General features: G+C 40.1%; 1 long non-coding RNA gene across 3 annotated transcripts in view; it reads left to right on the top strand.

Annotated features, from left to right (window-relative positions):
* LOC140603073 (uncharacterized) overlaps positions 1-26,445 on the top strand; it is a 91,972-nt gene that overhangs the window by 33,809 nt on the left and 31,718 nt on the right. For 2 of the 3 annotated variants that reach the window (XR_012006121.1, XR_012006119.1), the window contains exon 4: positions 1,611-1,817. The exons of the other annotated variant lie outside the window; for it this stretch is intronic. This is a non-coding gene — a long non-coding RNA (uncharacterized lncRNA). The remainder of the gene's footprint in view (positions 1-1,610; positions 1,818-26,445) is intronic. 3 annotated transcript variants of the gene reach the window in all.

Here is a 26,445-nt window from a genome sequence, read left to right as displayed (position 1 = left end):
ATTGTATAGAAACATCCAATTTATCCTGGGAACCATTTCACATTTATTATGTAAAACAATGTCCTTTGCATTCTTAGGCTAAAGCCTACATGGTCATGATGATTTATCCTTTTTATATATTGTTGGATTTTGTTTAGACTTTTTTGGATCTCATTAATGAGTGATAATCACCTATAGTTTTATTGTAATGTGTTTGTCTGGTTTTGGTGTGGGGGATGGGGAATGCTGCCCTGATGGAATGAATCAAAGTATTTCCTTCTCTTAAAATTTCTGCAAAATATGTCTATAAATGGTATTATTTCTTTCTTGATTGTTTCATAGCATTTACAAGTAAAGCATCTGGGCCTGGAATTTTCTTTTGGGGAAAGTTCTTTATATATTCAATTTTGTTAATGGATATATGGGGTATTGAAGTAATTCTCAAGTGAACTTTGGTAATTTGTGCCTTTCAAATAATTGTGCCCAAGACACACACATGCACTTATCAATACTCTGTTGAATACTCATGGGGGCCCTCTGTATCTCTCCAGCATTTTCTCTCTGTGCAGCTCTTTCTTCTCTTGTACTCTATCCTATGGATGCTAACCATTTTGGTTACCCTAGACTCTCAGCTCCATCCCAGCTTAGAAAGTTCCCTGGACTCTGCCTGGATTCTTGCTCCCTGCACTGTGGCCAGAACCTCTCCCAAAGCAGGAAGCTGCTGCTATCACAGGGCTTCCCTTGCTCACTCCCCATTTTCCAGGGATCATTCTCCGTTATTATCTGATGTCCATTGCCTTGAAAACTCTTGTTAAGTTTTATGTTTTTCATTTTGGAGGGCATTTTGGACCCTTTCTAGGGTCCAAAAATTCTTACTATACATTTGGCAAATGCTACACATCTTTGAACAGCAATGAACTCAGCAAGAAATGTTTTGAAATTATTTTGAGGTTTCCTAATAAATCCTCATTACTTGTTCCATGAAAACACTATACAATGTAAAGCTCTATTGCTTTGTTTCCCGTGCTATACAAAAGCTTAAAAATATTTTAGGTTTACACTGTGCTCCTGCTTTCACAAAAGATTTAGAAGCAACTGAATAATGAAACTTGGGGAAAAAGTATCATGAAATGCTTAACTTGGTACCTTTACCAATTATACCTAATAAGTTAAAATTTCTAGTTTAATGATGAGTCATTACATATAAAGATTCTGGATAGGACTATTTTAAAAATTTATATTGGGAAAGGATTTTTTCTTAATATTTTTCCCTTACAAATTCCAGGACCTTAGGAAATGTTTAAATGAAAGGAAAGGTGCCAAAAATTATAGTAATTAATGAACATTAGGGACAAAAGTTAAAATACCCATTCAGAGCTGCAAATGTAAAGCTGTATCTCTTATTATGGTTTGAATTAAATATGCTCTAATGCTCTAATGCACACTGAAATTTATCAAGTTTAATTATTTTATAAATGATAAAATAATTATAAGTTTCCAAAAATGATGGCATGAATCACAGTAAGTACTTTTGGAGCATTGAATTCTATTCAATTTTTTTCTAATAACTAGTAATACCTTAGTGAATAGTTTAGCAAACTATTTCTTAAAACATTTTTCATTCATGGTAGATACTTGCAATGTATTGTATGACTGGGAAGAAGAATAAACATATAAGAACTTGAAGATAATGGCCAAGCCAATGGAAAGAATTTCCAGGGAAATATATTCCCTTATCCTGCCACTGTACAGAAGAGTAACAACCAACCAGCCAATCAACAGAAGGGAAAAAAAATTAACAACCAATACTTTCAAGACCATCTCATTAATAATCACAGGTAACTGTAAGGCTCTAGAAATACACACATTAACTGTGAATACTTACTTAAGAAAAAGTCTATTCTCTTAATGATGAAAGGGGAAATAAAACTAGCTCTCTGATGGGTGAAAATTAATGCAATTCAAATTTTGAAAGGGTAAGGTTGCCAAGTGTCATAAACAATATGAACCAAATAAAGGAACTTGGATTCTGAATCAAACCCTCTTCTGTATTTTGAGTTATCCAGTTTTGATTCATACAGTTACCATGTCCTATCAAATACAGAAGCCAGTGAGCAGGACAAATTGGACACCTGATGGTCTTTTGGTTAAGCAGTTTTTGCAGGCTTTTTCACTGAAACTATCAGGAAATTTCTACTTGAGTTGAATAGAACTACAAGATTGAAGTTTCTTGTAAAAAAAAAAAAAAAGATTACTTACTATTGTATCAATTTGGAGGCTCCTGGGTTCATTGAAAACAAGCAAGGTAAATTCCCCCTTGGGAAATGCATGGTGTCAGACACAGAGTTCATCCTAATCTTCTGCGTCTTCCAAACAGATAAGTTCTGCTCACACAAGGATGCTGCTCAGTGTGAATTATTTTTTAGGAGGGAAGCTTTAATCATTTCCTTAAAAAAAAATCATTTATAACAGCTCTGACACATGCTACAGAATGGATGAATCTTGAAGACATTTTACTAAGTGAAATAAGCCAGTCACAAAAGTACAGCTCTTTTTTTTTTTAAGATATTATTTATTTATTCATGAGAGACACAGAGAAAGGCAGAGACTCAGGCAGAGGGAGAAGCAGTCACCCTGCAAGGAGCCGGATATGGGACTCGATCTGGGATCCCGGAATCACGTCCTGAGCCGAAGGCAGACGCTCAACCGCTGAGCCACTCAGGCGTCCCAAAAGTACAACTACTATATGATTCCACTCGTATGAGGTATCTACAGTCATCAAATTCATAGAGACAGAAAGTAGAATAGTGGCTGTCAGGGGCTGGCGGGGGGTGGGGTGGAGACTGGGGGAATGTTGTTGAACTAATACAGGGTTTAATTTTGCAAGAAGAAAAGAGTTCTGGAGATCAGTTGTACAACAATGTGAATGTACTTAACACTACTGAGCTATACCTTTAAAGGGGGTTAAAATGGCAATTTAATGTTATGTGTATTTACTACAGTCTAAAATAAAACAAACAAGCCAACTAACCTATTGCTGACAACAATAATTTCCAGTATTTTTTTCAGCATGGTACACACAGAGATGATCACTAGCACACCAGAGTAAATGAGCAAAGTATTTCAAGGCCAGAGTTGATCAGCTGGGGTCTCTGGTCATCTTAGGCTCCATGTTTACCGGAAAGGCTGAAAGGATGACCTCTTGGCACTTCAGTCATCCATTCAGAGACCATTAGTTGGGAGTATCTGTTCATTTCCTCAGCCTAGCCTCTAAGACTCTTCACAGTATGATCTGACTCCCTCTTCCCTATGGCTTTTTCATTGCATGTACACAAAATCCAACACAAACCTTTTTTTTTTTTAAGATTTATTTATTTATTTATTTACTTATTTACTTATTGAGACAGAGACAGAGACACAGGCAGAGGGAGAAGCAGGCTCCACACAGGCAGCCCCACGGGGGACTTGATCCCGGGTCTCCAGGACCACACCCCCGGCTGCAGGCGGCACTAAACCGCTGTGCCACCGGGGCTACCCCAACACAAACCTTTTTATTTTTATTTTTTTATTTTTTTAAAGATTTATTTATTTACTTATGATAGACAAACCTTTTTAAACAAAAAAGCGAGCTATTGACTTCGAGATCTAAGTAACTGAATCTAAGCAAAAAATGCTTTAAGGGGTGCAATTTTTTTGGACTTGTGTTCATGTGCCAGTTGACTCTGCATCCCACTGGATGTTAGCTTTGCTTTTCAGAAATGTTCTAAGTTACTGATTTTCCATCAGAAGTAGAGCTTCTTTGCAAAATGTTTAGCATCTCTAGTCTGAACATTTTTGTACATGCCTCCTGATACAGGAAGTTTTCTAGGGAAGTGATCCACATCAGAGGGTCCCATTCTGCTTCTTAAACTTTAATGTGTTTACAAATCACCTGGGATTTTGTTAAAATGATTCTTTAGGTTTGGAGTAGGCTCTACCTTTTGCATTTCCAATAATCTGGTGCTGCGAAGAGGAGGGAGCCCTGATCATAGGGAGAGGAATGAGAGAAAAAGAAAAAGAATGAAAGTGCTCACAGGAAAGTGTGCAAGTTTACACAAGAAAAACTCTCCCCAAAACCACTGACTGGGAAAGGGAGAGGGGCTGAATACTGCAAGTTTTTATAAACAATGGGTAAGAGTCTAAAGCTTAGAGGTCAGGGATCCCTGGGTGGCTCGGTGGTTTAGCGCCTGCCTTTGGCCCAGGGCATGATCCTGGAGACCTAGGATCAAGTCCCATGTCGGGCTCCCTGCAGAGAGCTTGCTTCTCCCTCTGCCTGTGTCTCTGCCTCTCTCTGTGTGTCTCTCATGAATAAATAAATAAATAAAATATTTTTAGAAAATAAACCAGAAACCCCCTGCTGTGCCACTGTGCAACCAATTTCTGGGACAAACCGGCACTACGCTTAGCACAGCAAGACCCTCCCCCAGAGGATCAGCATGGATCCACTATGAAGATCTTTGAAATTTGGAGTTTTGAAACCCAGCCACATGCCAAAGATAAAGCACAAGAGTGCTATGCTGCCTGGTAGGTGGTCAGTGTGGACGCAGGTAGGGTGACGGCAGGGACCTGGCAGAAACTGGGGACACAAGAGAGATGATCTTCTGTGAGGGCTTCCTAAAGAGTGGCAGGGGCAAGGTCCCCACTCCAGGCACAAGAGAGTGGGCCATTTCCCCCACCCCATCAGCACTGACTGACTTCAGGGAGCAAAATAGCATCACCCAGTGGAGGCTGGACTCCCTTACAGCACCCTCAACCCCTGCACCCTGCAGGTGCCTCTCTACTAGGGCAAGTCCACCTGAGAATCAGAGCAGCAGGCTACTCTCCCAGAACACAGCACAGATCCCTCCCATGAACCAAGTCTACTGATCATGGCTCCAAAACTTCAGCTGTAGGGGAAATAGGATCTAGCTTTTTTTTTTTTTTAACCTCTTCTTACTATAGCCATTACTCTCAGGAGCAAGAGTGCAACAGGCTTTCCTAATAATCACACAAACATACAAAAAAACAGTGACCCGGGCAGCCCGGGTGGCTCAGCGGTTTAGCTCCACCTTCGGCCCAGGGCGTGGTCCTAGAGACTCGGGATCGAGTCCCACGTCAGGCTCCCTGCATGGAGCCTGCTTCTCTCTCGGCCTGTGTCTCTGCCTCTCTCTCTCTCTCTCTCTCTCTGTTGCTCATGAATAAATAAAATAAAATTGGGGGGAGGAGCAAGATGGCGGAAGCGTAGGGTCCCCAAATCACCTGTCTCCACCAAACTACCTAGAAAACCTTCAAATTATCCTGAAAATCTATGAATTCGGCCTGAGATTTAAAGAGAGACCAGCTGGAATGCTACAGTGAGAAGAATTCGCGCTTCTATCAAGGTAGGAAGACGGGGAAAAAGAAATAAAGGAACAAAGGCCTCCAAGGGGGAGGGGGCCCGCGAGGAGCCGGGCTGAGGCCGGGGCGAGTGTCCCCAGGACAGGAGAGCCCCGTCCCGGAGGAGCAGGAGCTGCACCGACCTTCCCGGGCGGAAAGGGGCTCGTGGGGAGTGGGAGCAGGAACCAGGAGGGCGGGGATGCCCTCCGGCTCCCTGGGACAGTAACAGCAACTCCGCGCCCGGGAGAGTGCGCCGAGCTCCCTAAGGGCTGCAGCGCGCACGGCGGGACCCGGCGGGACCCGGAGCAGCTCGGGGGGCTCGGGCGGCGGCTCCGCGGAGGGGGCTGCGCGGCCCCGGGAGCAGCTCGGAGGGGCTCGGGCAGAGGAAGAGGCTCCGTGCGGAGGGGCCTGCGCGGTTCCAGGAGCAGCTCGGAGGTGCTCAGGCGGCGGCTCCGCGGAGGGGGCTGCGCGGCCCCGGGAGCAGCTCGGAGGGGCTCGGGCAGAGGAAGAGGCTCCGTGCAGAGGGGCCTGCGCGGTTCCAGGAGCAGCTCGGAGGGGCTCGGGCGGCGGCTCCGCGGAGGGGGCTGCGCGGCCCGGGAGCGCGAATCCACCAGCGCAGGCTCCGGAGCACAGGGCGCCGGGACACAGCCCAGGATCCGGCCTCCCCCGGGACAGGCAGAGGCCGGGAGGGCCCAGGACAGCGAGGACGCTCCTGCCCCAGCTGAGCAGAGCAGCGGCCCCGCCCGGGAGCCTCCAGGCCCTGCAGACGGAGTTCCTGCCGGAGCTGAATCCAGGTTTCCAGAGCTGCCCCGCCACTGGGGCTGTTCCTCCTGCGGCCTCACGGGGTAAACAACCCCCACCGAGCCCTGCACCAGGCAGGGGCACAGCAGCTCCCCCAACTGCTAACACCTGAAAATCAGCACAACAGGCCCCTCCCCCAGAACACCAGCTGGACGGACAACTTCCAGGAGAAGCCAAGGGACTTAAAGTACACAGAATCAGAAGATACTCCCCGGTGGTTCTTTTTTTGTTTGTTTGTTTTTGTTTTTGTTTTTGTTTTATTTTGCTTTTTGATTTGTATCCTTCCCCCACCCCCTTTTTTTCTCCTTTCTTTTTCTTTCTCTTTTTCTTCCCTTTTTTTTTTTCGTTTTTTTTTTCTTTTTCTTCCCTTTTTTTTCTCTTTCTCTTTTCTTTCCTTCTTTCTCTCCTCTCTTTTTCTCTTTTTCCCAATACAACTTGCTTTTGGCCACTCTGCACTGAGCAAAATGACTAGAAGGAAAACCTCACCTCAAAAGAAAGAATCAGAAACAGTCCTCTCTCCCACAGAGTTACAAAATCTGGATTACAATTCAATGTCAGAAAGCCAATTCAGAAGCACTATTATACAGCTACTGGTGGCTCTAGAAAAAAGTATAAAGGACTCAAGAGACTTCATGACTGCAGAATTTAGAGCTAATCAGGCAGAAATTAAAAATCAATTGAATGAGATGCAATCCAAACTAGAAGTCCTAACGACGAGGGTTAACGAGGTGGAAGAACGAGTGAGTGACCTAGAAGACAAGTTGATAGCAAAGAGGGAAACTGAGGAAAAAAGAGACAAACAATTAAAAGACCATGAAGATAGATTAAGGGAAATAAACGACAGCCTGAGAAAGAAAAACCTACGTTTAATTGGGGTTCCCGAGGGCGCCGAAAGGGCCAGAGGGCCAGAATATGTATTTGAACAAATTCTAGCTGAAAACTTTCCTAATCTGGGAAGGGAAACAGGCATTCAGATCCAGGAAATAGAGAGATCCCCCCCTAAAATCAATAAAAACCGTTCAACACCTCGACATTTAATTGTGAAGCTTGCAAATTCCAAAGATAAAGAGAAGATCCTTAAAGCAGCAAGAGACAAGAAATCCCTGACTTTTATGGGGAGGAGTATTAGGGTAACAGCAGACCTCTCCACAGAGACCTGGCAGGCCAGAAAGGGCTGGCAGGATATATTCAGGGTCCTAAATGAGAAGAACATGCAACCAAGAATACTTTATCCAGCAAGGCTCTCATTCAAAATGGAAGGAGAGATAAAGAGCTTCCAAGACAGGCAGCAACTAAAAGAATATGTGACCTCCAAACCAGCTCTGCAAGAAATTTTAAGGGGGCCTCTTAAAATTCCCCTTTAAGAAGAAGTTCAGTGGAACAGTCCACAAATACAAAGACTGAATAGATATCATGATGACACTAAACTCATATCTCTCAATAGTAACTCTGAATGTGAACGGGCTTAATGACCCCATCAAAAGGCGCAGGGTTTCAGACTGGATAAAAAAGCAGGACCCATCTATTTGCTGTCTACAAGAGACTCATTTTAGACAGAAGGACACCTACAGCCTGAAAATAAAAGGTTGGAGAACCATTTACCATTCGAATGGTCCTCAAAAGAAAGCAGGGGTAGCCATCCTTATATCAGATAAACTAAAATTTACCCCAAAGACTGTAGTGAGAGATGAAGAGGGACACTATATCATACTTAAAGGATCTATTCAACAAGAGGACTTAACAATCCTCAATATATATGCTCCGAATGTGGGAGCTGCCAAATATATAAATCAATTATTAACCAAAGTGAAGAAATACTTAGATAATAATACACTTATACTTGGTGACTTCAATCTAGCTCTTTCTATACTCGATAGGTCTTCTAAGCAAAACATCTCCAAAGAAACGAAAGCTTTAAATGATACACTGGACCAGATGGATTTCACAGATATCTACAGAACTTTACATCCAAATTCAACTGAATACACATTCTTCTCAAGCGCACATGGAACTTTCTCCAGAATAGACCACATATTGGGTCACAAATCGGGTCTGAACCGATACCAAAAGATTGGGATTGTCCCCTGCATATTCTCGGACCATAATGCCTTGAAATTAGAACTAAATCACAACAAGAAGTTTGGAAGGACCTCAAACACATGGAGGTTAAGGACCATCCTGCTAAAAGATAAAAGGGTCAACCAAGAAATTAAGGAAGAATTAAAAAGATTCATGGAAACTAATGAGAATGAAGATACAACCGTTCAAAATCTTTGGGATGCAGCAAAAGCAGTCCTAAGGGGGAAATACATCGCAATACAAGCATCCATTCAAAAACTGGAAAGAACTCAAATACAAAAGCTAACCTTACACATAAAGGAGCTAGAGAAAAAACAGCAAATAGATCCTACACCCAAGAGAAGAAGGGAGTTAATAAAGATTCGAGCAGAACTCAACGAAATCGAGACCAGAAGAACTGTGGAACAGATCAACAGAACCAGGAGTTGGTTCTTTGAAAGAATTAATAAGATAGATAAACCATTAGCCAGCCTTATTAAAAAGAAGAGAGAGAAGACTCAAATTAATAAAATCATGAATGAGAAAGGAGAGATCACTACCAACACCAAGGAAATACAAACGATTTTAAAAACATATTATGAACAGCTATACGCCAATAAATTAGGCAATCTAGAAGAAATGGATGCATTCCTGGAAAGCCACAAACTACCAAAACTGGAACAGGAAGAAATAGAAAACCTGAACAGGCCAATAACCAGGGAGGAAATTGAAGCAGTCATCAAAAACCTCCCAAGACACAAGAGTCCAGGGCCAGATGGCTTCCCAGGAGAATTTTATCAAACGTTTAAAGAAGAAATCATACCTATTCTCCTAAAGCTGTTTGGAAAGATAGAAAGAGATGGAGTACTTCCAAATTCGTTCTATGAAGCCAGCATCACCTTAATTCCAAAGCCAGACAAAGACCCCGCCAAAAAGGAGAATTACAGACCAATATCCCTGATGAACATGGATGCAAAAATTCTCAACAAGATACTGGCCAATAGGATCCAACAGTACATTAAGAAAATTATTCACCATGACCAAGTAGGATTTATCCCTGGGACACAAGGCTGGTTCAACACCCGTAAAACAATCAATGTGATTCATCATATCAGCAAGAGAAAAACCAAGAACCATATGATCCTCTCATTAGATGCAGAGAAAGCATTTGACAAAATACAGTATCCATTCCTGATCAAAACTCTTCAGAGTGTAGGGATAGAGGGAACATTCCTCGACATCTTAAAAGCCATCTATGAAAAGCCCACAGCAAATATCATTCTCAATGGGGAAGCACTGGGAGCCTTTCCCCTAAGATCAGGAACAAGACAGGGATGTCCACTCTCACCACTGCTATTCAACATAGTACTGAAAGTCCTAGCCTCAGCAATCAGACAACAAAAAGACATTAAAGGCATTCAAATTGGCAAAGAAGAAGTCAAACTCTCCCTCTTCGCCGATGACATGATACTCTACATAGAAAACCCAAAAGTCTCCACCCCAAGATTGCTAGAACTCATACAGCAATTCGGTAGCGTGGCAGGATACAAAATCAATGCCCAGAAGTCAGTGGCATTTCTATACACTAACAATGAGACTGAAGAAAGAGAAATTAAGGAGTCAATCCCATTTACAATTGCACCCAAAAGCATAAGATACCTAGGAATAAACCTCACCAAAGATGTAAAGGATCTATACCCTCAAAACTATAGAACACTTCTGAAAGAAATTGAGGAAGACACAAAGAGATGGAAAAATATTCCATGCTCATGGATTGGCAGAATTAATATTGTGAAAATGTCAATGTTACCCAGGGCAATATACACATTTAATGCAATCCCTATCAAAATACCATGGACTTTCTTCAGAGAGTTAGAACAAATTATTTTAAGATTTGTGTGGAATCAGAAAAGACCCCGAATAGCCAGGGGAATTTTAAAAAAGAAAACAATATCTGGGGGCATCACAATGCCAGATTTCAGGTTGTATTACAAAGCTGTGGTCATCAAGACAGTGTGGTACTGGCACAAAAACAGACACATAGATCAGTGGAACAGAATAGAGAATCCAGAAGTGGACCCTGAACTTTATGGGCAACTAATATTCGATAAAGGAGGAAAGACTATCCATTGGAAGAAAGACAGTCTCTTCAATAAATGGTGCTGGGAAAATTGGACATCCACATGCAGAAGAATGAAACTAGACCACTCTCTTTCACCATACACAAAGATAAACTCAAAATGGATGAAAGATCTAAATGTGAGACAAGATTCCATCAAAATCCTAGAGAAGAACACAGGCAACACCCTTTTTGAACTCGGCCATAGTAACTTCTTGCAAGATACATCCACGAAGGCAAAAGAAACAAAAGCAAAAATGAACTATTGGGACTTCATCAAGATAAGAAGCTTTTGCACAGCAAAGGATACAGTCAACAAAACTCAAAGAGAACCTACAGAATGGGAGAAGATATTTGCAAATGACATATCAGATAAAGGGCTAGTTTCCAAGATCTATAAAGAACTTATTAAACTCAACACCAAAGAAACAAACAATCCAATCATGAAATGGGCAAAAGACATGAACAGAAATCTCACAGAGGAAGACATAGATATGGCCAACATGCATATGAGAAAATGCTCTGCATCACTTGCCATCAGGGAAATACAAATCAAAACTACAATGAGATACCACCTCACACCAGTGAGAATGGGGAAAATTAACAAGGCAGGAAACAACAAATGTTGGAGAGGATGCGGAGAAAAGGGAACCCTCTTACACTGTTGGTGGGAATGTGAACTGGTGCAGCCACTCTGGAAAACTGTGTGGAGGTTCCTCAAACAGTTAAAAATATACCTGCCCTACGACCCAGCAATTGCACTGTTGGGGATTTACCCCAAAGATACAAATGCAATGAAACGCCGGGACACCTGCACCCCGATGTTTCTAGCAGCAATGGCCACGATAGCCAAACTGTGGAAGGAGCCTCGGTGTCCAACGAAAGATGAATGGATAAAGAAGATGTGGTTTATGTATACAATGGAATATTACTCAGCTATTAGAAATGACAAATACCCACCATTTGCTTCAACGTGGATGGAACTGGAGGGTATTATGCTGAGTGAAGTAAGTCAGTCGGAGAAGGACGAACATTATATGTTCTCATTCATTTGGGGAATATAAATAATAGTGAAAGGGAAAAGAAGGGAAGGGGGAAGAAATGTGTGGGAAATATCAGAAAGGGAGACAGAACATAAAGACTGCTAACTCTGGGAAACGAACTAGGGGTGGTAGAAGGGGAGGAGGGCGGGGGGTGGGAGTGAATGGGTGACGGGCACTGGGTGTTATTCTGTATGTTAGTAAATTGAACACCAATAAAAAAATAAAAAATAAAAAAAAATTAAATTAAATTAAATTAAATTAAATTAAAATTAAAAAAAAAACCCCGTGACCCAGAAATGACAAGAAGGAGGAATTCACCCCAAAAGAAAGAACAGGAAGAATTCATGGCCAGAGACTTAATCAGTATAGAGAAATGAGAGAGTTGAACCAGAATTTAAAACAATAATCGTAAAGATAACAATCGTAAATAATCGTATAGCTAGGCTTGAGAAAAGCATTGGAGACACTAGAAAATACCTTACTACAGAGACAAACAAACTAAAAACTATTGAGACCAAAACAAAAAATGCTATAACCAAGATGTAAAACTGGATGGATGCAATAGGAATGAGGATGGACAGAGCAAAGGAACAAATCCATGATACAGAAGACAAAATTATGGAAAATAACAAAATTGAAAAAAGGGAAAGAAAGGCATTGGATCATGAACATAGACTTCTTGAATTCAATGACTCCTTGAAGAGTAATAACATTCATGTGTTATATAGAAGTCCCAGAAGAAGAAAAGAAAGAAAAAGCAAAGGTTTATTTGAGCAAATTATAGCTGAAAACTTCCCTAAGCTGGGGAAGGAAACAGACCTTGAAATCCAAGAAGTACAGCTAACTCCCATTAAATTCCACAAAAGCCGGCCACCACCAAGACATGTCATAGTCAAATCCACAAAACAGAAAGACAAGGAAAGAATCCTGAGAGCAGCAGGGGAAAAAAGTCCTTAACCTACAAGGGAAGATAGATAAGGTTTGCAGCACATCAGTCCACGGAAACTAGGCAGCCCAGAAGATGTGACACGATATATTCAATATACTGAATGGGAAAAATATGCAGCCAAGAATACTTTATCCGGTGAGGCTGTCATTCAGAATAGAAGGAGAGATAAAGAGTTTCCAAGACAAAAACTAAAGGAGCTCATGACCACTAAATTGCATCTGCAAGAAATATTAAAAGGGACTCTGAGTGGGGGGAAAAAAAAGACAAAAAGCAACAAAGATTAGAAAGGAACAGAGAACATAACCAGAAACACAAACTCAATAGGTAGCACAGTGGCACTAAATTCATATCTTTCAATAATCACTCTGAATATAAATGGACTAAATGTCCAAATCAAAAGATGTAGGGTATAAAAATGGGCAAAAAAAAATAAGATCCCACTATATACTGCCTACAAGAGACTCATTTTAGACCTAAAAGCATCTGCTAATTGAAAGAGGGGATGGAAACCCATCTGTCCTGCTAATGGATGCCAAAAGAAACCCAGAGTAGCCCTATTTATATCAGACAAACTAGATTAATTGGGGCACCTCGGTGACTCAATGGGTTAAGTGTCTGCTTTTGACACAGGTCATGATCCTGGAGTCCTGGGAGTGAGGCCCACATTGGACTCCCTGCTGTGTGGGGAGCCTGCTTCTCCCTCTCCCTCTGCCTGCCACTCCCCCTGCTTGTGCTTGCTCTCTCTCTCTCCATCAAATAAATAAATAAATCTTTAAAAAATAAAATAAAGTTGTAAAACCCTTAGCCAGACTTATCAAAAAAAGAAAGGACTGAGATAAATAAAATTATGAATGGAAGATGAGAGGTCACTACCAACACCATAGAAATACAATTATGAGAGAATATTATGAAAAATTATATGTCAACAAATTGGGCAATCTGGAAGAAATGGATAAATTCCTAGAAACATACAAACTACCTGAAACAGGAAGAAATAGAAAATTTGAATACACCCATAACCAGCACAGAAATTGGATCAGTAATCAAAAATGTCCCAACAAACAAAAGTCCAGGGCCAGATGGCTTCTCAGGGGAATTCTATCAGACATTTAAGGAAGAGTAAACATGGGACACCTGGATGGCTCAGCAGTTTAGCAACTGCCTTCGGCCCAGGGTATGACCCGGGATCCGGGATCGAGTCCCACACCACATCAGGCTCCCTGTGAGGAGCCTGCTTCTCCCTCTACCTATGTCTCTGCCTCTTTCTGTGTGTGTTTTTCATGAATAAATAAATAAATCTTTACAAAAAAAAATAAAGAAGAGTAAATATGTATTCTTCTCAAACTGTTTCTAAAAATAGAAATGGGAAGAAAACCCAAACTCATTCTATAAAGCCAGCGTTATCTTGATTCCAAAGCCAGACTAAAACCCCACTAAAAAGGAGCATTACAGATCAATATCTCTGATGAAAATGGTTGCAAAAATTCTCAAGAAGATTGAGAATCTCAAGCAAATTGAATCTAGTAGCACATTAAAAGAATTATTCACCATTATCAAGTGGGATTTATTCATGGGTTGCAGGCGTGGTTCAATATCCATCCATAAATCTACCAATGTGATATATCACATTAATTAAAGAATAAGAGCCATATGATTCTCTCAATAAATGCAGAAAAAAAGCATTTAACAAAATACAGTACCCATTCTTGATAAAAATCCTCAACAAAGTAAGTATAGAGGGAACATACCTCAACATCATAAAAGTCATATGTGAAAAACCCACAGCTAATATCATCCTCAATGGGAAAAACTGAAAGCTTTTTTTCTACAGTCAGGAAAATAGCAGGGATGTCCACTCTCACCACTGTTGTTCAACATAGTACTGGAAGTCTTAGCCTCAGCAATCAGACAACAGAAATAAAGGGCATCTAAATTGGCAAGGAAGATGATAAATTTTCACTCTTTGGAGATGACATGATACTCTGTAGAAAAAAACAAAAGGCCCCACCAAAAAAAATGCTAGAAATAATACATGAATCCAGCAAATTTGCAGGATATGAAATCAATGTACAGAAATCTGTTGTTATACATCAATAATGAAGCAGTAGAAAAAGAAATCAAGGAATCGATCCCATTTACAATTGCATCCAAAAAATAAGTTACCTAGGAATAAACCTAACCAGATAAAAAAAAAAGATCTATACTCTGAAAACTATAGAACACTTAGGAAAGAAATCTAAGATAACACAAAGAAATGGGGAGTGGGGATTCCAGGCTCATGGATTGAAAAAACAAACATTGTTAAAATCTTACTCAGAGCAATCTACATACTAAATGCAATCCTGATCAAAATACCATGAGCATTTTTCACAGAGAACAAAAAATCCTAAAATTTGTATGGAACCACAAAAGACCCCAAATAGCCAAAGCAATCCTGAAAAAGAAAAGCCAAGCAGGAGGCATCACGATTCCAGACTTCAAGCTATATTAGAAAGCTGTAGTCATGAAGACAATATGGTACTGGCACAAAAATGAAACAGAATAGAAAACCCAGAAACAGACCTACAGCTATATGGTCAACTAATCTTCAACAAAGCAGGATAGAATATCCAAATGGAAAGCAGACAGTCTCTTCAACAAATGATGGGAACACTGGACAGCAACATTCAGAAGAATGAAACTAGACCATTTTCTTGCACCATAAACAAAAATGAGCTCAAAATGGATGAGAGATCTAAATGTGAGACATAAAACCATCAAATTCCTAGAGGAAAATGAAGGTAGCAATCCCTTTGGCCTGGCTATAGCAACTTTTTACTAAACCCATGGCAAGGAGGCAAGGGAAACAAAAATGAACTGTTGGTATTTCAAGATAAAAAGCTTCTCTGCAGCAAAGGAAACAGTTAACAAAACTAAAAGGCAGCCTACAAAATGGAAGAAGATATTGCAAATGACATATCTGGTAAAGGTTTACCTCCAAAATCTATAAAGAACTTATCAAACTCAACACCCACAAAACAAATAATCCAGTTAAAAAATAGACAGAAGGGGATCCCTGGGTGGCTCAGCGGTTTAGCACCTGCCTTCAGCTCCTGGAGTCTCGGGATCAGGTCCTGTGTCAGGCTCCCTGCCTGGAGCCTGCTTCTCCCTCTTCCTGTGTCTCTGCCTCTCTGCCCCCTCCCCCGTCATGAATGAATAAATAAAATATTTTTAAAAAATGGACAGAAGACATGAATAGACATTTCGCCAAAGATGACACACAGATGGCCAACAGACACATGAAAAGATGCTCAACATCACTCATCATCAGGAAATACAAATCAAAACCACGTTGAGATACCACCTCATGCCTGTCAGAATGGCTAAAGCTAGCAACACAGGAAACCACAGATACTGGCCAGGGTGTGGAGAAAAGGAAACCCCTCTTATGTCATTGGTAAGAATGCAAAATGGTGCAGCCACTCTGGAAAACAGTATAGGGGTTCCTCAAAAAGTTAAAAATAGAACTATCCTATGATCCAGCAATTGCACTACTAGGTACTTACCCAAACGATACAAAAATACAGATTCAAAGGGGTACATGCACCCCAATGTATATAGCAGCGCTATCAATGATAACTAAACTATGGAAAGAGCCCAAGTGTCCACCGACTGATGAAAGGATAAAGAAGTGGTATATTCCATATGCAATGGGATATTACTCAGCCATCAAAAAGAATGAAATCCTGTTATTTGCAGCAATGTGGATGGAGTTAGAGTGTATTATGCCAACTAAGTGAAATAAGTTAGTCACAGAAAGGTAAACACCGTATGATTTCAAGCATATGTAGAACTTAAGAAACAAAACAGATGAACATGTGGGGAGGGGGAAAAAAGGAAAGAGGGGAAGCAAACCATAAGAGACTTTTAACAGTAGAGAACAAACTGAGGATTGATGGAGGGAGGTGGGGGGAAAGGGCTAGATGGTGATGGATACTAAGGAGGGCACTTGTCATGAAGAGCACTGGGTGTTATATGTTAGTGATGAATCACTAAATTCTACTCCTGAAACCAATATTACACTATATGTTAACTAACTAGAATTTAAATAAAACTTTGGAAGAAAAATAAAATAAAAAATAAAAAGAGAAAGAAAGAGTTTTGGGGGTAGAAGGGATTAAAAAAATACCATTAAAGTTTTAGTATCTATTTTTCATGTGCTTCGAACAGAACTCAACCTGACTCCAAACCCTGTTTTAATCTAAAAAATAGTATTGAGAAGCCAAATTCTTCCTCCAAATTTCATATGGAGGCTCATGCTTTAGTGATCTAAATATAAATGCCTGTGAATATGGCTAGAACAGGTGCTTTGAGGTATTTTAGATAAAATGTGGCTTCTATGCCTGGTGGAAGCAAACCAAACGCAGATTAGATTCCACCTTCACTGCACCCTTTTTCCTTATCCCCAAATTGTTTTTTGTTAGATGTTTGAATGCACCTTCAGGGGTGTGCCTGAGTGGCTCAGTCGGTTAAGCATCCATCTTCAGCTCAGGTCATGATCCCGGGGTCCTGGGATTGAGCCCCACATCAGGATGTCTGCTCAGCGTGGAGTCTGTTTCTCCCTCTGCCTCTGCCAGCAGCTCCCCCTGCTTGTGCTCTTGCTCTGTCAAATGAATAAATAAAATCTTTTTTAAAAAATGAATGCCCCATTCATTACACTAGGTTCTGAACATTAAGCTAAGATGGTATGGTCTATGTTTCTGGAACTATGTGTAATGTTAAAAAAAAAAAAAAAAAAAAGCAGGTTCTAGTCTCAGACAGCCTGGATTCAAATCCTGGCTCAGCCAGACACTAAGTTCTGTGACACTGAAGCAAATTTCTTAACTACCTAAATTCTCAGCTGTGAAGTTAGATAATACTGGCACCTACTTCCTGGGGTTGTTATGAGTAATTAATAGACTAAAAAGCATTTTAAATAATGTCAAACACATAGTAGGCATTCAATAGCTGTTTGTTATTACTAAAATATCCACTTGAGTTTGTTAAGGCATATATTTTATGATATAGCATAGGAAGACAAAGTATCATTAGAAAATGAATCAACGTAATTCACCCACCTTAAGCTATAAAAGACAAATCATGATCATCTGTATGGGTGCAGAAAGGCATTTGACAAAATCCAACATCCATTTTCTCAGCAAACTGGGGAACTTCCCCAACCTTATAAAGGATATTCATGAAAAATCTCCAGCTAACATCATACTCAACTGTGACAGATTGACTGCATTACCCCCTAAGATCAGGAGCCAAGCGTGGATCAACACTTCTCAACCTTGTACTAGAAGTTCTGGAAAGGAAGAAGTAAAATAGTTCTTATTTTCAGACAAAATGATTGTCTGTGGATAAAATCCAATATAATGTATACAAAACCCACTAGAACAAGTGAGCTTAGCAAGGCTGTAGGATACAAAATCAATATACAAAAGCCATAGTGTGAAACCAATCTGTATGATACTGTAATGGTGGATATAATCTTAAAACCCACCATAAACTATAGACTTTAGTTAATAATGATGTATAAATATTGATTCAACAACTATAACAGATGTACCACAGTAACTCATGTAATGTAAATAATATGGTAAATTGGGAGGTGGAGAGGGTATGTGGGAACTCTCTGTACTTTCCCATCAATTTTCCTATGTACACTGCACTAAAAAGGCTATTAATTTAAAAAATTATCTTACATAGATTTACAATTAAATAAACCACGTCAGTTCTCCCCAAATTGATTCCTAAATTCAATGCCATCTCAATGAAAACCCAGCTGTTTTTGTTTTGTTTTGGTTTGGTTCTTGGTAGAAACTGACAAGTGATTCTAAAATTCACATGGAGATGCAAAAGATCCATAACAGCCAAAATGAACTTGAAAAAGAAGAACAAATTTGGATAACTAACCCTACCTAATTTTAAGATTCATTATAACACTATAATATTCAAAATAGATACAACTGAAGGGAGTGCAGATTGAAGCACTCTTTCTTTGTATCATTTGGCAAATGACTGAAGTCCTCTACCCAACGATTCAGTTCTAGCAATTTCTACCTAAAAAAAATAAAAATAAAAATAAATCATCAAAGATGAAAAAGAACACTGATAGTAAAATCATCATTTTTCTTACTTGGCTAAAAGCTAGAAAATTAACAGATATTTAAGAATAGGAGACTACTTGAATAAATTATGGCACACACTTATGTTAAAATAAGTATGCATCCCAGCCACTAAAACTCATGTATTTAATGGCATGGAGAAAAGTGTAGCATATATAATTATGTGAATTTAGCAGGTCGCAAAACAATAGGTTCCTGCTTTATTGAAAAATACCTATTTATGGGATCCCTGGGTGGCTCAGTGGTTTAGCACCTGCCTTTGGCCCGGGGAGCGATCCTGGAGTCCTGGGATTGAGTCCCACGTCGGGCTCCCGGCATGGAGCCTGCTTCTCCCTCCTCCTGTGTCTCTGCCTCTCTATCTCTCTCTCTCTCTCTCTATCATAAATAAATAAATCTTTAAAAAAATACCTATTTATATATCTGAAAGACTATATAACAAAATAATCACAGTTCTTAGTGAAGAAATTACCACCTTACAAATACCCATTATTTTTCACACACACAAAAAAAAATGCATAATACTTTTGTGATTTAAAAATTGTTCTAATGTTTAAAATTTTTGAAATTTTATTAGGAAGATGTATCTATCAAAATAGACTTTCGTGTGGAAAAAAAATGATGTGTGCCTCAAATTACATCTGACAAGTTAAATCCTGTTTCAAACTGAAGAAGGAGGAATTCTCTAAACTGTTAAGACAGATGTTCAAATCTTAGATTCTCTCTTCCCCTTCATTGTGTTTGCTTTTCCTTTTCTAGTCAATCTGTACCTGCTTTGATGTTTTATACTGTTAAATAAAATCGGTGATCCCTGGGTGGCTTAGCGGTTTGGCGCCAGCCTTTGGCCCAAGGTGTGGTCCTGGGGTCCCAGGATCGAGTCCCACGTCGGGCTCCCTGTATGGGGCCTGCTTCTCCTTCTGCCTGTCTGCCTCTCTCTGTGTGTCTCTTATGAATAAATAAATAAAATCTTTTTTTAAAAAAATCTATACATGTCTCTGCAGAAAATTTGAAAACACAGGAAAGTATTCGGAAAATAGCAATTATCTATAGTCACTACTAATATGTTCTTGTATTTCATTGTTCTTTCAAGGACTTGCGAGTGTGTTTTCCAGTCTCAGGTCTGTATCAGCAGAAGATGGTGTTCATACCCAGTCATGGAATCAGTCCCTGAGCCATCATAGCCTTGGGCAGTTGTAATGACATCATGAAATTTTTCATCCTTTTCTATATAGTGGGATGGATATTTACTTATTTGTTTTGGAATTTCCTTCATTAATTTTGTTCCAAATAGAAAAGCACATTCATTATTTTCTGAAATATAGAACACTATAAAGAAGAAAATACAAATCAACAGTAATTCTACCATTTAGAGTTTATTACTAATAACTTTCAGGGTTTTATTCTATGTAAATATATATTATATAAACATTCTAATAAAATTAGGATCTCATTATATATTGTTTGGATTTTTTTTTTTTTTTAAGATTTTACTTATTTATTCATGAGAGACAGAGACAGAGGCTCCCTGGGGGGGTCCATGCAAGACTCGATCCCACAGCCCCAGGATCATGACCTGGGCCCAAGGCAGAGGCTCAACCACTGAGCCACTCTGGTGTCCCTATAATGTTTGAATCGATTTTGCTTTTTTCACTTAACATTTTCTCATTATAATTTCTCCTACCTTTTAATGGCCGCATTGCATTTATTTGTATGAATATATCCTAAGTCATTTAGTCAGCCTCTGATCATTGGACACTGGGTTATTTCCAATTTTTTTACAAGGCAAGCCCAGTGTTTACTGAGACGGGACCTATAAGCAAGCCCTGTAGGTACCATCAATTTACAAATATTTTTGTGCTCTACACACATTATATATGACGGGGGGCTTTTGGGGTTTTGTTTTTTTGGCAGAGCAGGAAGCTAGGAGGCATAGAAGTGGGATGCGGGGCTGCGCCTAGGCCTAGCTGGGGGAGCCGCCTTTGCTGTTTTGGGGAGGATCTGGCGCCGGCTCCGCGTCCCTCCGCCGCTGAGCTGAGCTGAGCCGAGCCGAGCTGAGCTGCACTGCGCCCCTGTGGCCGCCCGCCGCGCCGCAGCCACCGAAGCGTAGTGGGTTCAAGGGGGCCGTTTGGATTCATTTCCGAGCTGATTTTTTTACATCCAGTTTAAGACTGCAATTGTTTCCTTCGGTTCACAACGAGAAAATTCCCAAGTGCAAAATGATAGAATGTGTGGGACTTGGGTCTGCAATAAACACTTCTTTAGAGCCCTGGACACTTGAATAAAAATAAACTTAGCACTTACCTCCCCTGCTCTTTTCTCTAGCTTTAGCCCTAAGGAACCACTCTCAAGTCCCCAAAGGGGTCAGGCTTCCTTTTGCTTACTGGACTTGACATATACCAAGCAAACCCCAAATCCCCTCTCCAGACCTGACTTCTAATCTCCCCTGAAAATGTGGACTTCTTTTGATTCCCTAAGCTGGGACTGATTGCTGATTGGTGCCTAGAACCCCCACCAGCTCTGAACAGTAATTTCTCCCCTACGGGCCCAGGGGGTGCTTGAGCATGCACATGACCAACATGGGATAGTACAGTGTATCCTCTCCTTCGGTTCCACCGTATTTAATTCTGCCAATATTAATGGGGTTCCTACTCCAAGAGTCCTCATTGTTAGCTTAGGTGAAGAAAAAGGGGGGGAGGATACGGGATGAGGAATTGATACCTACTGCTATTAACCTTGTATGGTTTGTTATTCCTTCCAATCACTTAATGCATGGACAAAGCTTGAGATGTCTGACCTCACCTGAAAGGTTAGGGTCAGATGTGTATATTTTAAAAGCATTTTTTGGTCACCCCCATGATTCTAATACTTTGCCTCAGAGTATCTGTACCAAACTCTTGAGTCCTAAAATCTTACTTTTTAAAAAAGATTTTATTTATTTATTTGACAGAGAGAGAGAGCATAAGCAGGGGAGAAGCAGAGGGGGAAACAGACTCTCAGGGAGCCTAAAGCCGGGACTCAATCCTACAACCCTGGGATCATGACCTGAGCTAAAGACAGAAGCTTAACCAACTGAGCTACCCAGGCATCCCATAAAGTCTTAAACAATGAGAAATAATGATAAGAATTTCAAGTGAGTTCATGGAACACTATTTGCGGAAGAAGTAATTTTAGAGATCTGTTGGTTTTGCCTACCCAATATCCATTCTTCTATTAATAGAAGCATGTTGGTTTTCCTTGGAAACCACCCCTTCCCTACTCCAGATCTTGCAGTTGAGGTAGGGCTGATTTTCATCCAGTACCCCCAAACACACGCACACGCATGCACACGTCATATATGCATAAACAGCCCCTCCAAGCTCTGAATTTGCTCTTTTTCAGCTTAAGTTTAATTTGGACTCATTCACATCTGAAATTTTAGACTGAAATTCTACCCTTGGGCCTTTATTTTTTATTTTTATTTATTTTATTACCCTTGGACTATTTTTTCCCCCTTGGACTTTTAAATTATTGAGCCTATAAAATCCCCTGTCACTACTTTTTCCCTAGATGACTTTGAAGTGATTTTTGTCTTTTGCACCCAGAACATTTCTAACTAGTAGAAATTTATGAGGCTTTTAATTAGATAAGCAGGGGTGACTGGGTGGCTCTGTCAGTTAAGCATCTGCCTTCTGCTCAGGTCATGATCCCAGGGTTCTGGGATTGAGCCCCACATCGTGCTCCCTGCTCAGCAAAGAGCCTGCCTCTCCCTCTCCCTCTGCCTGCTGCTCCCCCTGCTTGTGCTTCTGTTTCAAATAAATAATAAAATATTTTTAAAATAAATAAGTAAATGAGATAAGCAGCTTTATACTTTGTCTACTTACATAAATTGATGTATCCTGATAGAGGTTTTTTTTCTTGTCCTATGATAAGATTTCCTTCATTGTTCTCAGCAGAGCTTAAGTTTGCTAGGCATGAGAAACCCATTTATTTGGTCTCGGTAAGCCTTGTTCAATGTACAGGCATACTTTGGAGATATTGAGTGTTCAGTTCCAGACCACTATAATAAAGTGAATACAACAAGTCAAATGAAATTTTTGGTTTCCTAGCGCATATAAAAGTTATGTTTACACTGTACTGTAGTCTATTAAGTGTGCAAACATTGTCTTTAAAAATGATGTACATAGTTTAATTTAAAAATACTTAATTGCTAAAAAATGCTAACCATCATGTAAGCTTTCAGCAAGTCATAATTTTTTTTGCTGGTAGAGGGTTTTGCCTTGATGTTAATGGCTGCTGACCATCGTGGTGGTTGCTGAAGGTCAGGGTGTCTGGAGCAATTTCTTAAAATAAGACAGCAATGAAGTTTGTCACATCAATCAATTCTTCCTTTCATGAACGATATGTCTATAGTATGTGATGCTGTTTGATAGCATTTTACCCACAGTAGAACTTCTTTGAAAACTGGAGTCAATTCTCTCAAACTCTGCCCCTGCTTTATCAACTAAGTTCGTATAATAATCCAAATTCTTTGTGGCCATTTCAGCAATCTTCACAGCATGTTTACCAGGAATATATTCCATCCCAAGAAACCACTTTCTTTGCTCATTCATAAGAAGCAATTCCTCATCTGTTAAAGTTTCACCATGGGATTATAGCATTTCAGCCCCACTTTCAGGCTCTGCTTCTAATTCTGGTTCTCTTGCTCTTCCCGCCACATCTGTAATTATTTCCTCCGCTGCAATCTTGAACTCCTCAAAGTCATCCTTCAAGGTTGGAGTCAACTTCTTCTAAACTCTTGTTTTATGTTGATATTTGACCTTATCCCATAAATTACAGATGTTCTTAATGCCATCTAGAATGGTGAATCATTTCAAAAGGCTTTCAACTTCCTTTGCCCAGATTCATCAGAGGAATTACTGTCTATGGTTACTATACCCTTATGCAATGTATTTCTTTTTAAAATATTTTATTTATTTATTCATGAGAGACATACACACACACACACACACACACACAGAGGCAGAGATGTAGGCAGAGGGAGAAGCAGGCTCCCTGCAGGGAAGCCTGATGTGGAACTCAATCCCAGGACCCCGGGATCACACCCTGACCTGAAAGCAGACACTCAAGCACTGAGCCACCCAGTTGCCTCACAATGTATTTCTTAAATATAAGACTTGAAAGTCAAGATTACTACTTGATCCAAGGGCCACAGAATGGATATTGTGTTAGCAGACATGAAAACAACATTAATCTTGTATTTCTCTGTCAGGGCTCTTGGGTGACAGGTGCATTATGAGTAGTCATATTTTGAAAGGAATCTTCTCTAAGCAGTACGGCTCACAGTGGGCTTAAAATACTTAGCAAATCATCTTATAAACAGATGTGCTGTCACCCAAGCTTTGTTATTTCCTTTATAGAGCATAGGCAGAGTAGATTTACCATAATTTTTAAGGGTTCTAGGATTCGGGGAATGGCAAATGAGTATTAGCTTCAACTTAAAGTCACCAGTTGCATTTGCCCCTAACAGGAGAGTCAGCCTGTCCTTGGAAGCTTTGAAGCCAGGCACTGACTTCTCCTTCTCTAGCGATGAAAGCCTTAGATGGCATTTTCTTCCAATAGAAGTTTGTTTCATCAATTTGAAAATCTGTTCTTTGGTGTGCCACCTTCATGAATTGTCTTACCTGGGTCTTCTAGATAACTTCCTGCAGCTTCTCCATTAGCACCTGCTGCTTCATCCCGCGCTTTGATGTTATGGAGATGGCTTCTTTCTGTAAGCCTCATAAACCAACCTGTGCTGGCTTCCAACTCTTTTTCTGCAACTTCCTCCCTACTCTCAGCTCTCACAGTATTGAGGAGATTTAAGGCCTTGCTCTGGATTAGGCTTTGGCTTAAGAGAATATTGTGGCTGGTGTGATCTTTTATCCAGACCACTCAGACTTTCTCTGTATCAACAATAAGACCATTTCACTTTCTTATTATTTGTATGTTCACTGGAGTAGCACTTTTCATCTCCTTCAAGAACTTTGCCTTTGCACTCATAACTTGGCTAACTGGTTAACACAAGAGGCCTTGATTTAAGTCTATCTTGGCTTTTGACATGCCTTTCTCACAAAGCTTAATCATTTATAGCTTTGACTAAAAGTGAAAGATACGCAACTCCTCCTTTTCACTTGAACACTTAGAGGCTATATTGTAAGGTTATTAATTGGCCTAATTTCAATATTGTTATATGTCAGGGAATAGGGGGAGGAAGGGATATGGGGGAACAGCCAGTCAGTGGAGTGGTCAGAACACACATATTTATTAAGTTCACCATTGTACGTGGGTGCAGCTTGTGGCATCCCACAACAATTGCAGTAGTAACATCAAAGATCGGTGATCACAGATCACGACAACAAATAAAACAATGATGAAAACATTTAAAATATTGTAAGAATTACCAAAATGTGACAGAAACACAAAGTGAGCAAATGCTGTTGGAAAAATGGTCCCACAACAGTACATTAAGAAAATTATTCACCATGACCAAGTAGGATTTATCCCCAGGACACAAGGTTGGTTCAACACTTGTAAAACAATCAATGTGATTCATCATATCAGCAAGAGAAAAACAAAGAACCATATGATCCTCTCATTAGATGCAGAGAAAGTATTTGACAAAATACAGTATCCATTCCTGATCAAAACTTTTCAGAGTATAAGAATAGAGGAAACATTCCTCAGCATCTTAAAAAGCCATCTACGAAAAGCCCACAGCAAATATCATTCTCAATGGGGAAGCACTGGGAACCTTTCCCCTAAGATCAGGAACAAGACAGGGATGTCCACTCTCACCACTGCTATTCAACATAGTACTGAAAGTCCTAGCCTCAGCAATCAGACAACAAAAAGACATTAAAGGCATTCAAATTGGCAAAGAAGAAGTCAAACTCTCCCTCTTCGCTGATGACATGATACTCTACATAGAAAACCCAAAAGCCTCCACCCCAAGATTGCTAGAACTCATACAGCAATTTGGCAGTGTGGCAGGATACAAAATCAATGCCCAGAAATCAGTGGCATTTCTATAATGAGACTAACAATGAGACTGAAGAAAGAGAAATTAAGGAGTCAATCCCATTTAGAATTGCACCCAAAAGCATAAGATACCTAGGAATAAACCTAACCAAAGATGTAAAGGATCTATACCCTAAAAACAACAGAACACTTCTGAAAGAAATTGAGGAAGACACAAAGAGATGAAAAAATATTCCATGCTCATGGATTGGCAGAATTAATATTGTGAAACTGTCAATGCTACCCAGGGCAATATACACGTTTAATGCAATCCCTATCGAAATGCCATGGACTTTCTTCAGAGAGTTAGAACAAATTATTTTAAGATTTGTGTGGAATCAGAAAAGACCCCGAATAGCCAGGGGAATTTTAAAAAAGAAAACCATATCTGGGGGCATCACAATGCCAGATTTCAGGTTGTACTACAAAGCTGTGGTCATCAAGACAGTGTGGTACTGGCACAAAAACAGACACATAGATCAATGGAACAGAATAGAGAACCCAGAAGTGGACCCTGAACTTTATGGTCAACTAATATTCAATAAAGGAGGAAAGACTATCCACTGGAAGAAAGACAGTCTCTTCAATAAATGGTGCTGGGAAAATTGGACATCCACATGCAGAAGAATGAAACTAGACCACTCTCTTTCACCATACACAAAGATAAACTCAAAATGGATGAAAGATCTAAATGTGAGACAAGATTCCATCAAAATCCTAGAGGAGAACACAGGCAACACCCTTTTTGAACTCGGCCACAGTAACTTCTTGCAAGATACATCCACGAAGGCAAAAGAAACAAAAGCAAAAATGAACTATTGGGACTTCATCAAGATAAGAAGCTTTTGCACAGCAAAGGATACAGTCAACAAAACTAAAAGACAACCTACAGGATGGGAGAAGATATTTGCAAATGAAGTA

Source organism: Canis lupus, chromosome 13 (genome assembly GCF_048164855.1).
Source record: "Canis lupus baileyi chromosome 13, mCanLup2.hap1, whole genome shotgun sequence".
NCBI classification, from domain to species: Eukaryota; Metazoa; Chordata; class Mammalia; order Carnivora; family Canidae; genus Canis; species Canis lupus.
The sequence above is the reverse complement of the archived record's forward strand: the minus strand, read 5'-3'. Positions and strand labels throughout refer to the sequence as shown.